General features: G+C 38.8%; 1 long non-coding RNA gene across 1 annotated transcript; it reads right to left on the reverse strand.

Annotated features, from left to right (window-relative positions):
* Positions 1-202: 202 nt before the first annotated feature.
* Positions 203-1611, reverse strand: LOC134635102 (uncharacterized). The gene is made up of 3 exons (XR_010094934.1): positions 1557-1611; positions 695-790; positions 203-292 (listed from the first exon to the last, which is right to left on the reverse strand). It is a non-coding gene; the product is annotated as an uncharacterized LOC134635102 (long non-coding RNA).
* Between the last annotated feature and the right edge of the window lie 11817 nt (positions 1612-13428).

The raw sequence follows: 13428 nt of genomic DNA on the forward strand, positions 1-13428 counted from the left end.
ACTCTCTTGGGTCAGCTGATCAGCTGTTCCTGAATGTACCCGGCAGGGCCGTGCAGAGACGTTTATAGGGGCGGGTGCTCAAAGCTAAAAAGGGGCACATTGAACCAGGCTGAATAACAACAACACACATTCATCAAGAATCTAATATGGGATCGCATCGTACTATATCACTGTTGTGAAGCAAAGCAAACGTGGCCTATGTTTTACCTGATGGGTACAATGTTGCTGTTGAGGGGTTTCTGCTGCTCCTGCTGCTGATGGTGCTGGAGGGCAGGGCTGTGTTGATCTGAGACTGTAGACATTAAAAAGTCCATAGGAGAGATGGTAGCTGATTAAAGAAGTATCATGAGATAATAACAAAGTGCAAAGATTGGTGACAGCGCTTGGAACCATAAGGCAACAAAAAACTGAGAAATAAACTCGGCTCTGCCTGTGATTCACTCTTTGCCTCTCTTCCTCCTTCTATTTCCTCATCTCATCTATCACTCTCTACTTGCTGTCCATCTGAGAACAAGGCACAACTTGCTATTGCAATAAACTATTATTTAATTATCCACACTTAACAACTCTTATACTTAATCTATAATAACATGATGACAGAAAAATGTTATAGAAGCAAAACATTTCAGTTGTGCTTATTATTATTTTTATACTGGAATACCTCTCCAACAACTGGTACATGTGTTAATGTTACCTGTGCTCTTTGTAATCCAGCTGCTGAGGGATCCACTGCCTTTAGTAGCCTCACACAGCTCCTACTGTTTCCTCCTCATGTCCTTATCAGGCATGTCTGGACAATGTTATATCATGAGTAATAATTTAAAAAATCCATATACATAAAACACACACATGCATGCACACACAGTGACATTTTAGACCTTCTTCAGAATACTGTATATACTATGGGCACAAGTTTCCATCATGGAGCTGATCCAGAATCCTTCCCTTATTATTTGTTACTAGAGCTACAATAATAAAGCAATGAGGGAAAAAAAGTAATAAATATGAAATAATGTATTTATGATGATTCCATTTGTTTCACTATCCACTCTGTGCAGGCAGAAAGCTTATTACATTTTAAAACTGTAGAGATACAATAATTTTGCTGCTGTAAAATCAGCATTTTGTCTTATTTAAAATATAAATCTAATATAATCTGTTTCTTAATGTATGTTCTTTAAAATACAGCGTGTTTTTAAATATTATAATTATAATAATCCATAATTATGTGGACATGCATATTAGATCGTTTTAAGTGAAATATAATCCCTCCAGAAAGGCAGGAAAAGCCCTGTAACTTACTTTAAAACTAAATATGTTCCCTAAAACGGTGACAGAGCTACAGACCCATGACAGCCTTACACAGTTAGCCAGCAGCTATGACCAGCACTACTTGTGCAGTTAATAAAAGGACAGGTAATGTTTGTCGCGCTGTTACACACACAGCACGTTCATTTGTTTCAGTTCGTCAGTTGTCACAAGACAGCTTACCAACGTGTACATGATAAGCTAATACTCCTGTGTGCTATATACTACAGTGCTGTACACCTACTTACTGGTTTTGTCGCATCAGTCTGTCTCTGAGTTAATTTGTGTTTCTCCTACAGCTCCGGACCGCAAAAAATGCGCGTGCTCTTTGTGAGCTCGTTCCCGGCTCGTAACCAGCGCGTTCTGCCGTCAAGGGCGATGATTGGTTAATGGTGATCATGTGAGTGATGCAAGCCAGATCCTTTTATTTAGCAAAACTGTGATTAATAGTTAAATATTATTGTTGAGGGGCACAGACAGGACTCCGCATGCACGCACACATTTAAAAAAAAATAATAATTAAAAATTAAAAAAAAAATTGCCTCAACAAAAGGGCACTTTGGGCACCCATCAGGAAAGGGGCGGGTGCTCAAGCCCCTTCCGCCCCCCCCCCTCTGCACGTGCCTGGTACCCGGGACTGAGCGTAAACTTAGAGGAGATCGTGCTCCAAAACTGTGAAACAATCTGCCTTTAGAGATTAGACAGGTCTCTCCTCTGCCTGTTTTTTTAAATCACTGCTGAAAACCCACCTATTCACCTTGGCCTTTGACACCATGTGAGATGTTGGTTTTTTAGTTGATTGTAGTGAGCTGATGACATGGTTTTTATTTTATTTTATTTATTTTTTTTTAGTTCATTCTATTTTCTTTTTTTAATATAGGACTGTTTTAATTTTTATGTATTATGTGTTTTATTTTTTGCTGTTTCGTTTTATTATATTGTTCTTGTACAGCACTTCGGTCCTGTGCTGGCAATTTTAAAGTGCTTTATAAATAAAGTTGGATTGGGTTGGAAAAGACTCCACACAGCCAAACTCCGGTCTTGTAGGGCTGACAGGGGGCCTGCCACACCTTCCCCTCACCGTTAGGCCTGCTTGTGCTGGTTTTCTGCACAAGCTGAACATGTGGAGGAATATTTCATTCAGCAATAAGTTCATATTCTCCCAACAGCAGTTGGATCCTACTGTGTAAAAAGTAAAGTGTTGAGAAGGAGAACACTACACTGATTGCTACACTGATAGGATGCAACTTTTTCTCACAAATGTGGCACCATTTAAGAGGAAATAGACCAAAAGTATAAGATTTATTGCCAGGAAGCATTATTACAACAAAGAAATAACTGACCAAACACAATTTTCCTTACTTTTGGTGCTAAGTTTATTTTGAACATTAAAGCTGGCTAAATCCACAAACAGCAGCCACACAGGTCAGCTCACCAGTCTGTCCACAAAGAAAACAAATCTACTTTAGCTCACAATCAATTCATGAGTAAATAATGAAGTGGCACATAAAAGCCAATATGAGAGGAACTACATTTTTAAGTCTGTAGACAACTCAGTGATTATGTCTGTTCTGAGCAGTTAGGAGCATGAGCATCCTTGAGGTGGAGATCTCCGAAATTGATATAAGTTGTACCTCTTGAACATTAATACAGAGAAAAAAATGCTCATAAATCTTTAGGCAGAATCCTACAACCATCTCTAATGGCTTAAATAAATGATCAGACTGTTGAATTTGCACAGCAGTGTAAATACTTTTGCACTATAACTGATAAAAAACTGACCCTCAAGCTTCCAGTGGATGCTGTCTGCAGGAAAGCTTACCAGTGCATTTATTTGTTTAACCACAAGCTTTGTAGTTTTTATGATGACAGCAGCTTAATAACAATGTTTTAGTCTATATTATTGTCAAACTGTCATTTGTCAGCTTCTATGGGTCACAATACAAGCAGATAAACACCAAAAACAGACAGTGTGCAGCAAAAATGTAAATATGACCTACCTCAATATAAAGTTAGTACATTGAAGACGGCCCAATCCACCTTGGCTGATCCTAGCCAGCCCTGTCGAACTTGTTCAGCTTACTTTCATTTGAGTACATACAGTATCCAGCAGCTTCACCAAATAGGCACAATAGACTCAAAAACTCATTTTCCTCGACTGCCAATGGTCTTTTAAACAACTCAGTGATTTTATTGTACTTTATTCTAAATATTAGTGTACAACAAATTATTCTTTCACGATAGTAAAACATTCTTGAATTTTGATCCTTCCTGGTATTTCATCATTAGTTTTGTTAAGTAACATACAGCAAACGTATACATAAAGCTACATATTGTCAGTAAGAAGGAAACAATTATAGTAAGTCCAGTGTGTAATTACACAGAGTGGCTGATCACTATCACTGACTTTTCATTAATGGTCATTGTCAGCCCATCGATCTGCTCTAGTCTGTGGTTTCGATCTTCTGTTTAAGTAGTAAATCTTTATAGAGTAACAATAAAATTGTACACCAAAATCAATTGACACACATTCACATACTGAATGTGAATACATGAAGTTGCCCTATTCTATATCGTCCACAACATGGCAAGCAGGGTCATTTCTGTTTTATGTGTGTCAGCAACAACAAAAACCACCTCAGAGCCAAGAGGCTCTTTAATGACACACAGGAGGGTGTGGACCCACCATCACCCAAGGCCTTAATAATGTTTTTCTGATTGTCCCTGAGCACAATGTGAAAACATTTTGAACTAGTATGCCTTAAATCTGAAACATATCGCCAAATGCACCTTCTCTACCTTGGTAATTCTGAGAGCCTGCTTTGCTTTAGTAGAAATGCTATATTTAACCCTATATTGGCATGGTGATGTCCTCAAGCAACAAACCACATTTTCGGTTACACTGTCCCTTTCAAGTGTTGTTTGGGTGGCTGTGGCTCAGTGGGTGAAGCAGGTCATCTACTGATTGGAAGGTTGGTGGTTTGATACCTGACTGCTCCAGCCTGCATGCCAAAAATCCTTGGGCAAGACATTAACCCCAAGTTTCTCTTCCATGTGTAACCCACATCAACTACACACTGTCACATGACCCACGTCAGCTGGCATGAGGTCCCTTTCTTGATTCGCTGCATCCACACCGCGGCAAAGATGAGACATGAAACTGGAACCTAAGCAGGAACACCTGAAAACTGATCTTTAAAAGGAACAAAAAGGACTCTCAACACAGGGACTTAAAAGACTTTTGAAGAGAGAATACAAGCAATGAAATTAATTGTGGTAGATTTATGTATCTTGTGTTTTGGATTTATTTTGTTCCATTTCCCCTTTTCCCCCATTTATTCAATATATTTTTGGTTTTCCTTACTACATTTTCTGTCTCTGGTCACATCATTCACACCATCTGGGCTCCATAAAGAACCTTTTCTTTTGCGCATCAGTCAGTCACATCCACCCATTGCAATACAACTAGCCCTTAAATAACTTTGCGTTACACATGCATCCATTGGAGTAAGAAAGTGTTTGGGTGAATGAGGAAAGTTTTACAAAGTGCCTTGCGTGCTCAGAGTAAAAAAGTGCTATAAAAGAACCATAGCGTTTACCATTATTATTATTTAAATCGAATAATGGAAGACACTGCCCAATAACTTGAGTAGTAAAAAAGGATTTGAAATTTCTCCTGACCTATTAGGTGCTAGATGCATGTATGAATGTATAAATAAGTATATTTGGTTTTATAAGGGGGTATTTTGATTTCATTTATTTATTAAAAGCTGATTTTTTTTGTTTGTTTTTTTGTTCATTGCCTCAGGGCAGCGTTATGCAGTTAGACCACTTTTCCTAGGGCGGTGGTTCTCAACTCTCCTCCTGGAGACTGCATGCATTGAGTGCTTCCCTGCTCCAACACATTTGAAATATTGAAATAATTTCAAATGCCGACCTTTTTTCAGACAGTTGCAACATTTAACATCCTGTAGATCATTTGAGATTAGGGGACGGTTTATGGTCAAAAATATGCAATGTATTGGTAAGAAATAGTGTGCAAGTGATAATGTGTGTACTTGTGTATGAGTGTGTGTGTTGAAAGCATGGAGAGGACTTAAACACTTTTTAAAGGTGAAGGTATGTACACTGATCCTGACCCTGGGCTGAGGAAGAAGATGCAGATAACCTATCACAGGATTATGTTTCATGCTTACCCCCTTGGAAAACACCCTGCATTTCCATCGTCAGCGCTTACTCAGAATGGCAGGATATTATTCTACCAGACACCTACATACTTTGGAACAAAGCCAGCCCAGCTTTATAAGAAGTTGTTGCAATGACACCGAATAAATGTGAGGCCACCAAACAATTTCCTGCAGTTCAACAACAACGAAGACAGACAGGAAGAAAATGCTGATGCATAAGCTCTAACCAATGGTTACTCATGTCACCGCTAAGCTCAAGATGATCCCAGTGGGGGAGAGAAGCTGGCTATACATGAGCAGATGGTCTCATTCAAGGAAAGAAATAAACTGAAGCAATACCTGCTAGCAAAACTGAGGAAATAAGGGTAAAATTAAGTCATTTAAGCTGGCTCTTTTGATTCCCACACAACTTTGAAATCTACACAGGGAGAGGCAGCTCAGTTTGCTACCTTTGCCTTCTTCTACAAATACTGTTATTAGTACTATTATGATTGTCGCCAGTTCCAAAATCTTTCTTTTTTCCCCCTGCACATTGATAATTGGTGATTCTTTAATAAGGAGTATTGCTTTTTTAAGGGTGCCACACATTGTTTCTCCAGTGCCACAGCTCCTAACGTAGTAGTTAACTTCAAAAATGATCTACGCATACGTCTTTTACAGAGTGGTGTTGGTGCTAATGATACTCCTAAGTCAGAAGTGATAAAACCTGGTTATCGTAAAACAGCTGGCCCCATTCCTACTGTCAGCTGTGGATGTGGTTACTTCAGTATGATTCTCAGTCTAAACATCAGGCTTCAACCAACATGTAGGGCACACAAATGTGTTTCACTGACAGTTTCACTCTGTTGTAGAATGGCCATTACCTCTTTAGAAGAGATGGACTTCATGAGTAGGGAGAAAATCTGCTGATAACCTTTAATAAACAATTCCGTTTGACCCGTGTGACTGTTTACAAGCTACATGTGTCTCTGGAGTTTCCCTCTCCCCTTCCTCTATGTCGATTCAGCAGACCAATGCAACTGCCTCTAGCCCCCACTGCATGTACCAGGTTTCATCACTTCCCACTTGCCTATACAAACCATAATTACTTCTTATTACTAACATTATAAGACCTAGTCTTATATTGTCACCTTTGACAAGGCTTGAAACCTCACAGTCTTTGACCATTAAGCCAAAGCACTAAAACTGTTGGCAAACCAGTTACAGGCCCTTCATGAACGATAGCTCACTCAACAATAAAACCTTTACTTAAAAAAGACTTTTGTATCTTCTTTATGACTTACACCTAGCTAACTTATGAGCCCAGCAATTTCTCTGACATCTTGCCAATTAAGTGTGGATTTATCAACTCTTCCAGATTTTTGGGATATTATAAACTTTATTATTCTTACATCTTACTTGCACATGATGCCTGTTGAACCTGTCATTTGTTTTAGGATTTAGAATTGTATTTATTTTTTAATGTTTAAATTTAAATTTTTTTCAAAACATTCATTTACTGTTATTTCTTTTATTTTTAGTTTATTTTAGTAATATTATTTTTGCTTACACACACACACACACACACACACACACACACACACACACACGTCTGGTTTGCTATCCTCGTGGGGACATCCCATTGACATAATGCTTTCCCTAGCCCCTTACCCTAACCCTAACCATTAAAAATGAATGCCTAACCCTAACCCTTACCCTAAACCTAACCATAACCTAATTGTAACCCTGACAGTAAAACCGCATTTTGAGTGTGAAAATTGCTTTCAACCCCGAGGGGACCTGGATTTTGGTCCCCACGGTGCAGAAAGTCCCCACCAGGATAGTAAAAGTCAGATTTTGGTCCCCACCAGGATAGTACGAACCCGTACACACACACACACACACACACACACACACACACACACACACACACACACACACACACACACACACACAGGCTATTTTGCTGCTTATTGCCAGTGTAACCATGCTTTTGTAGGCTTAACCAAGTAAAATCACTTTTTAAGAACCCTCCATCTGCTGTATGTTCCAACAAGACAGGAGTTTTAATGAATCAGACGTTTTTATGTTAACAACAAGAAAAATCAACAAACATGGTCCCATAGCTGAGCACTCTGATTTCACAGAAGTCCCAAATGAAAATTTAGCAGCTGTGCATCATGGCCATTCAATTTAGCCACACAGGCAGCATAACCCACATGGCTCAGTATAGTTTTACTAATTGAAGTGTAACAAAATACTAGGATTTTCATAAAATCAGACTTGATAATCACAAAATTTGAGCACAGTATAAATAAGATTTTAACAGTGTTCACAATAATAGAACATTTTGCAAACTAGAATTTTTCAAGAGCAACTACTATAAATGTATATAATATATATAAATAAAACCTGTCCGATTTACATTAAATGCTAGAAAAAAAAATACACTCAGCATGCACTGCACAGTAAGGGAAGACTATTAAATGTCCTCCACAGAAATGCATTTCACCATTGTTTACAGAATAAGGTGGTGAACTGCCTTGCTTTCATAGTTGTCCCACCAAGCAGCGGTCTCGTCCACAACGATTTGGGCTGTGAGAGCGTCTGTGTTGAATGCAGAATCCAGGTCCTAAGCTCTGACGCCTCTGGCTTTCCAAATGGAGGAACAGTAACTGTGTGTGTATATCTAAGCGCGTAAAAACTGCAGATAGTAAGATTAACAGCAACAGTATTTTGTCTCTATCCGCCATTGTAGAAATTCATCTCATGCAAACAATAACGCGGCGCCCAGCGTGACATCAAAGAAGGCGCACACCTTTGACACTTCATGACTAAATCTCTGTTTTCAGTGATACAAAACGTTGTTTTTGTGTGGACGAAAGGCCCAAACACATAGAAAAAACTGTGTTTTTAAAAATACCCGTGTATATGTGGACGTAGCCTTAAGAATAAAATTATGTCGATGACCCATACCTTGTTCATCTATTCAATTCAGTCCAATTTTATTTGTACAGCGCCAAATCACAACAACAGTCGCCTCAAGGAGCTTTATGTTGTAAGGCAGACCCTACAATAATACATACAGAGAAAAACCAAACAATCATATGAGCAAGCACTTCTTTCCAAGATATAAATTGGAATCTGTGCAAAACCTTCAAATGCAAATGTTTTTCTCAATATTCTTTACATATGTAGTCAAATCTGAATGACCTGTTGTGGCATCATTTTTTAGGGAAACTGAGATATTTGAGAACCTTTTAGCACATTTGATTGGCGTGCTTCATAAACTGATAATATATTACACAAAGTGTTTTGTGTGCAATCGCCATTAAAAATTCTGTGACATTGTGGGCTGTTGGCAGCTTTCATTCTCTTGTGGTAACCAACTATGTCTACAAGTTCTTCATGGTCCACACTGCTAAAGCCTGAAACACTGTACGCTCAGATTTAGACAGGAATTTAAGAAAATTCCCCATAACATCGCTCTTCACATATTCAATCGTAGCTTGTTCCAGAATGGCAGGTGCAATTTTCACAGGGAGATATTTCTCTCTAACCCATCCAAATGCAATGATTCTTCCTTCACTGCTGTTGCCCCTATACTTGCCTCAATAAGGACACTTGCATTTTATCACTGTACATTTCCAGTGGTGTGCTGGTCATAGAATTCTTACTGAATTCTTACACCTCCCCATCATCATAGCCCTTTTCAAGTCTTCCATCCCGTCTTCAAGATCCCTATCACAAAAATGTCAAATGAGCTCTGGCATTACCGGTCTCTCTCACTGTAGGGACCAAGCTGGGGAGAAAAAAACAGGGTGTTATCTAAATGTATTGCCTCATTTAAGGGCCAACAAAAACAATGTCACTGCTGTGAGAAGTTTTTAGCACTTTTAGTCTGCAGAGAAGAGACTGAAAGGTTGAGTGTCTCACAGTGAGCCCTAATGTGACATAGATCTCTGCTGAGTTTTTTAAACGGAGCAGATGAAGAGACGGTAGCAACAGTAAAAGACGAGGACATTTGAAAACTCTCTTCAGTCTCTGTTAAGGCTCTAGCATGTCTGTGTTGTCTGTGCTGTGTTCTCTCCCTTTGCTCTCTCCAGGACCCAGCTGCCTCTCTACCACCAAGAAGGAAAAACAAAGTCTATTTAGTTTTGTGATTATGCGACATTTGTCCAACTGTTAACACATAATTCACGTTATCTCCTGATAATCCTTTAGATCAGCCAAATTCTGCTAAGACTACCTGAATGTTTTCTTCATCTGGAAAAGATGAAACAGATCTGTTGCTACCTGTAATGTCACTTTTTTAGGGTCTTCACAAATGCTTTTCTTGTTCCTCCTCCTTGTATAGTTCTAAGTTGAGTGTCTTGACAATCATGCATCCATCCTATTTTTCTATTTGTTCTCTGAGCATTTCTTTTATGGGTAGGCGAGGAATGTTACTGCTACTGCCACGATCAACAAGGTTTTTCTTTTTTTTGACATTTTACTTTTCAGATGCTCAAAAAGTATCAACTTGTGCCTGCTACCCTTTGATTTCCAAAATCTAAATACTGCAGACAATCACCAAATGATGGCAGATGACTATTCCGCTTCCTACTTCTCTATAGATTTATGACACTGGCACCAATCCAAAGATAGAAAAATGATTTACCATACTTAGAAACACAATCATATTTTGAAAGAAAAAGCATGAATCGTTTGTGTTTCAGACAATTTCTTGTTAGAAATGTCGAGGTATTGCATAATTTCCATTAGAAGTCCATTAGGTCCCCCATGCTTTAATTAAGGATGTAAAGGTAAGTTAGAACTCTGTATTACTATAAAAGCCCCTGGATCTACGTTATTGTGGAAGTGAGAACTGTATTTTTAAGTGTCAATTTGCACAGTAACGTTTTTCTTGGTCCACCCACAGGGTGACCTGGTGGCTGTTCACACATGTGCTGAATACACTCTATCTTGTGTACTGGAAGGGAAGCAGAAATCCTCCAGATCATTTCAGATTCTCTGGCGGTATGAGTTTGAACTATGTTAAATTATGACATTTTAGATAATTTCTTATTTTTTTTTACTTTTAACTTCATATATAACTAATGAACTCAAAATCTTGAGTTATTAGATCAAACTTCCAAGATACCCAAGTTGACATTTTGGGTTATTAAGTCATTTATTTATTTTTAATGGCAGAAACAAGTTACTGGAATAAAACATTACACATTTTGAAATTGTTGATATAAGAACAACAGTTGCCAGTTTTGATGAAGGAAAAAGGATCTTTCCCAGCCAAAAGCATCTTCAAGGCAAGTATATCAAGCACAACCCAGAAGCATTAGCTTGTTGATATAACACCCCATATTCACTGTCTGGCTACTCCAGCTCTGCACTAATTCTCCACCAGTCATAGTTCATATAGTTAGCAGAAGCTTCTATTCTATCTATTCTATCTTCTATCTATTAAGCTATTAAACCAACTCTTCCCTCTCATGATGTTGAGAGGAGAGTGGGTTTGGTAGCAAAGTTAATCTCTGAGGTGACAATATCAGTTTTAGCTTTTAAAACAGATACATTGATTCAAATCTCTTCTGACACCCAGGCTGCTGGAATTTTAATATTTTAAGATTAAAATTACTGGAGATGAAGACCAGACTAGACAAGTAGGACTGTTTTTGTTTTTAAATTCAGATACAGTTCACAAGAACACAGTTCAGTAGTTACAAATGGAGATAAACAGCTTGGTCACATTCAGCTTTGGTTAAGCCCTCTTTCTTTTTCATTTGTGTCATCAACACAGATTCAGCATCTAGAGATTGTGCTAATTGTGCTTTATGTGTGGGATACATTCATTGTTTATGGCAGAGGCATGAAACTAGCTAGTCGGCAAAAAGGTGTTAGCTAGCAGCAGCATACCAAGCTACAAAAGCTTGCAATAGGGTTTGTTTTTTAATGTTTTACACTTTGTAGATTATTAAATATAAGATTTGAAATTACCCTAAGATGAGAGTTTCAGCTGACTGGTGATCATTTGTGCTGCAACAATTTCTCTGTCTTGCAGCAGAAAGGAAGAAGTATTAGGGCCACATTAAGATCATTTATTCACAATTCAATTTAACTTGGCTTAAATGTTTTTTAAAAACATGTTTACAATAATGTGCAGTTGACAAATGTTTTATTCAAAGAGGGTTTTTTTTTTACATAACAATATTGTTGTAATATTACATATTTACTGCATTTTGCTTGAAGTTAATAACAAAAAATCTTGACAGTCATGATGAGAAAATGTAAATTTTCTGAGGAACAAACTTTTTCACTGGACATTTTTATTTCAGCATACTAAATAAAAAAGATAGGTTGGATATCAATTTTCTATGATTGTTGACATATCATTTAAAGCATCATTTTAAAAAACTGAGCTAGCAAAATGGCACCCTCTTCATCTAACTGCGCAGGGGCCAGCTGAATCTCAGGGATGATCTAGTACCGCCATGATGATGAGTCCCTAGGCCTGTTTTCAATCACCTAGTCTGCACAAACCTGACTGTAGTTACAGTGGCTTGCAAAAGTATTCGGCCCCCTTGAACTTTCCCACATTTTGTCACATTACAGCCACAAACATGAATCAATTTTATTGGAATTCCAGGTGAAAGACCAATACAAAGTGATGTACACTTGAGAAGTGGAACAAAAATCATACATGATTCCAAACATTTTTTACAAATAAATAACTGCAAAGTGGGGTGTGTGTAATTATTCAGCCCCCTTTGGTCTGAGTGCAGTCAGTTGCGCATAGACATTGCCTGATAAGTGCTAATGGGGTGGCTGTAGCTCAGGCGGTAGAGCACGTCATCTACTGATCGGAAGGTTGGTGGGTCGATTCCTGGCATCCCCTAGTCTGCATGCCAAATATCCTTGGGCAAGATACTAACCCCAAATTGCTCTCCGATGCATCCATCGGAGTATGTGTGTGTGAATGTTACTTAGAAAGCACCTAGAAAAATGTGCTTGTGCGAATGGGTGAATGCAAAGCGCTTTGAGTACTCAGAAGAGTAGAAAAGCGCTATATAAGAACCAGTCCATTTACCATTTTGCTAATGACTAAATAGAGTGCACCTGTGTGTAATCTAATGTCAGTACAAATACAGCTGCTCTGTGACGGCCTCAGAGGTTGTCTAAGAGAATATTGGGAGCAACAACACCATGAAGTCCAAAGAACACACCAGACAGGTCAGGGATAAAGTTATTGAGAAATGTAAAGCAGGCTTAGGCTACAAAAAGATTTCCCAAGCCTTGAACATCCCACGGAGCACTGTTCAAACGATCATTCAGAAATGGAAGGAGAATGGCACAACTGTAAACCTACCAAGACAAGGCCGTCCACCTAAACTCACAGGCCGAACAAGGAGAGCGCTGATCAGAAATGCAGCCAAGAGGCCCATGGTGACTCTGGACGAGCTGCAGAGATCTACAGCTCAGGTGGGGTAATCTGGCCATAGGACAACTATTAGTCGTGCACTGCACAAAGTTGGCCTTTATGGAAGAGTGGCAAGAAGAAAGCCATTGTTAACAGAAAACCATAAGAAGTCCCGTTTGCAGTTTGCCACAAGCCATGTGGGGGACACAGCAAACATGTGGAAGAAGGTGCTCTGGTCAGATGAGACCAAAATGGAACTTTTTGGACAAAATGCAAAACGCTATGTGTGGCGGAAAACTAACACTGCACATCACTCTGAACACACCATCCCCACTGTCAAATATGGTGGTGCCAGCAGGACCCTAAACATAAAGCCAGGGCAACAATGGAATGGTTTAAAACAAAACATATCCATGTGTTAGAATGGCCCAGTCAAAGTCCAGATCTAAATCCAATCCAGAATCTGTGGCAAGATCTGAAAACTGCTGTTCACAAATGCTGTCCATCTAATCTGACTGAGCTGGAGCTGTTTTGCAAAGA

Source organism: Pelmatolapia mariae, linkage group LG9 (genome assembly GCF_036321145.2).
Source record: "Pelmatolapia mariae isolate MD_Pm_ZW linkage group LG9, Pm_UMD_F_2, whole genome shotgun sequence".
In the NCBI taxonomy this organism is placed as follows: Eukaryota; Metazoa; Chordata; class Actinopteri; order Cichliformes; family Cichlidae; genus Pelmatolapia; species Pelmatolapia mariae.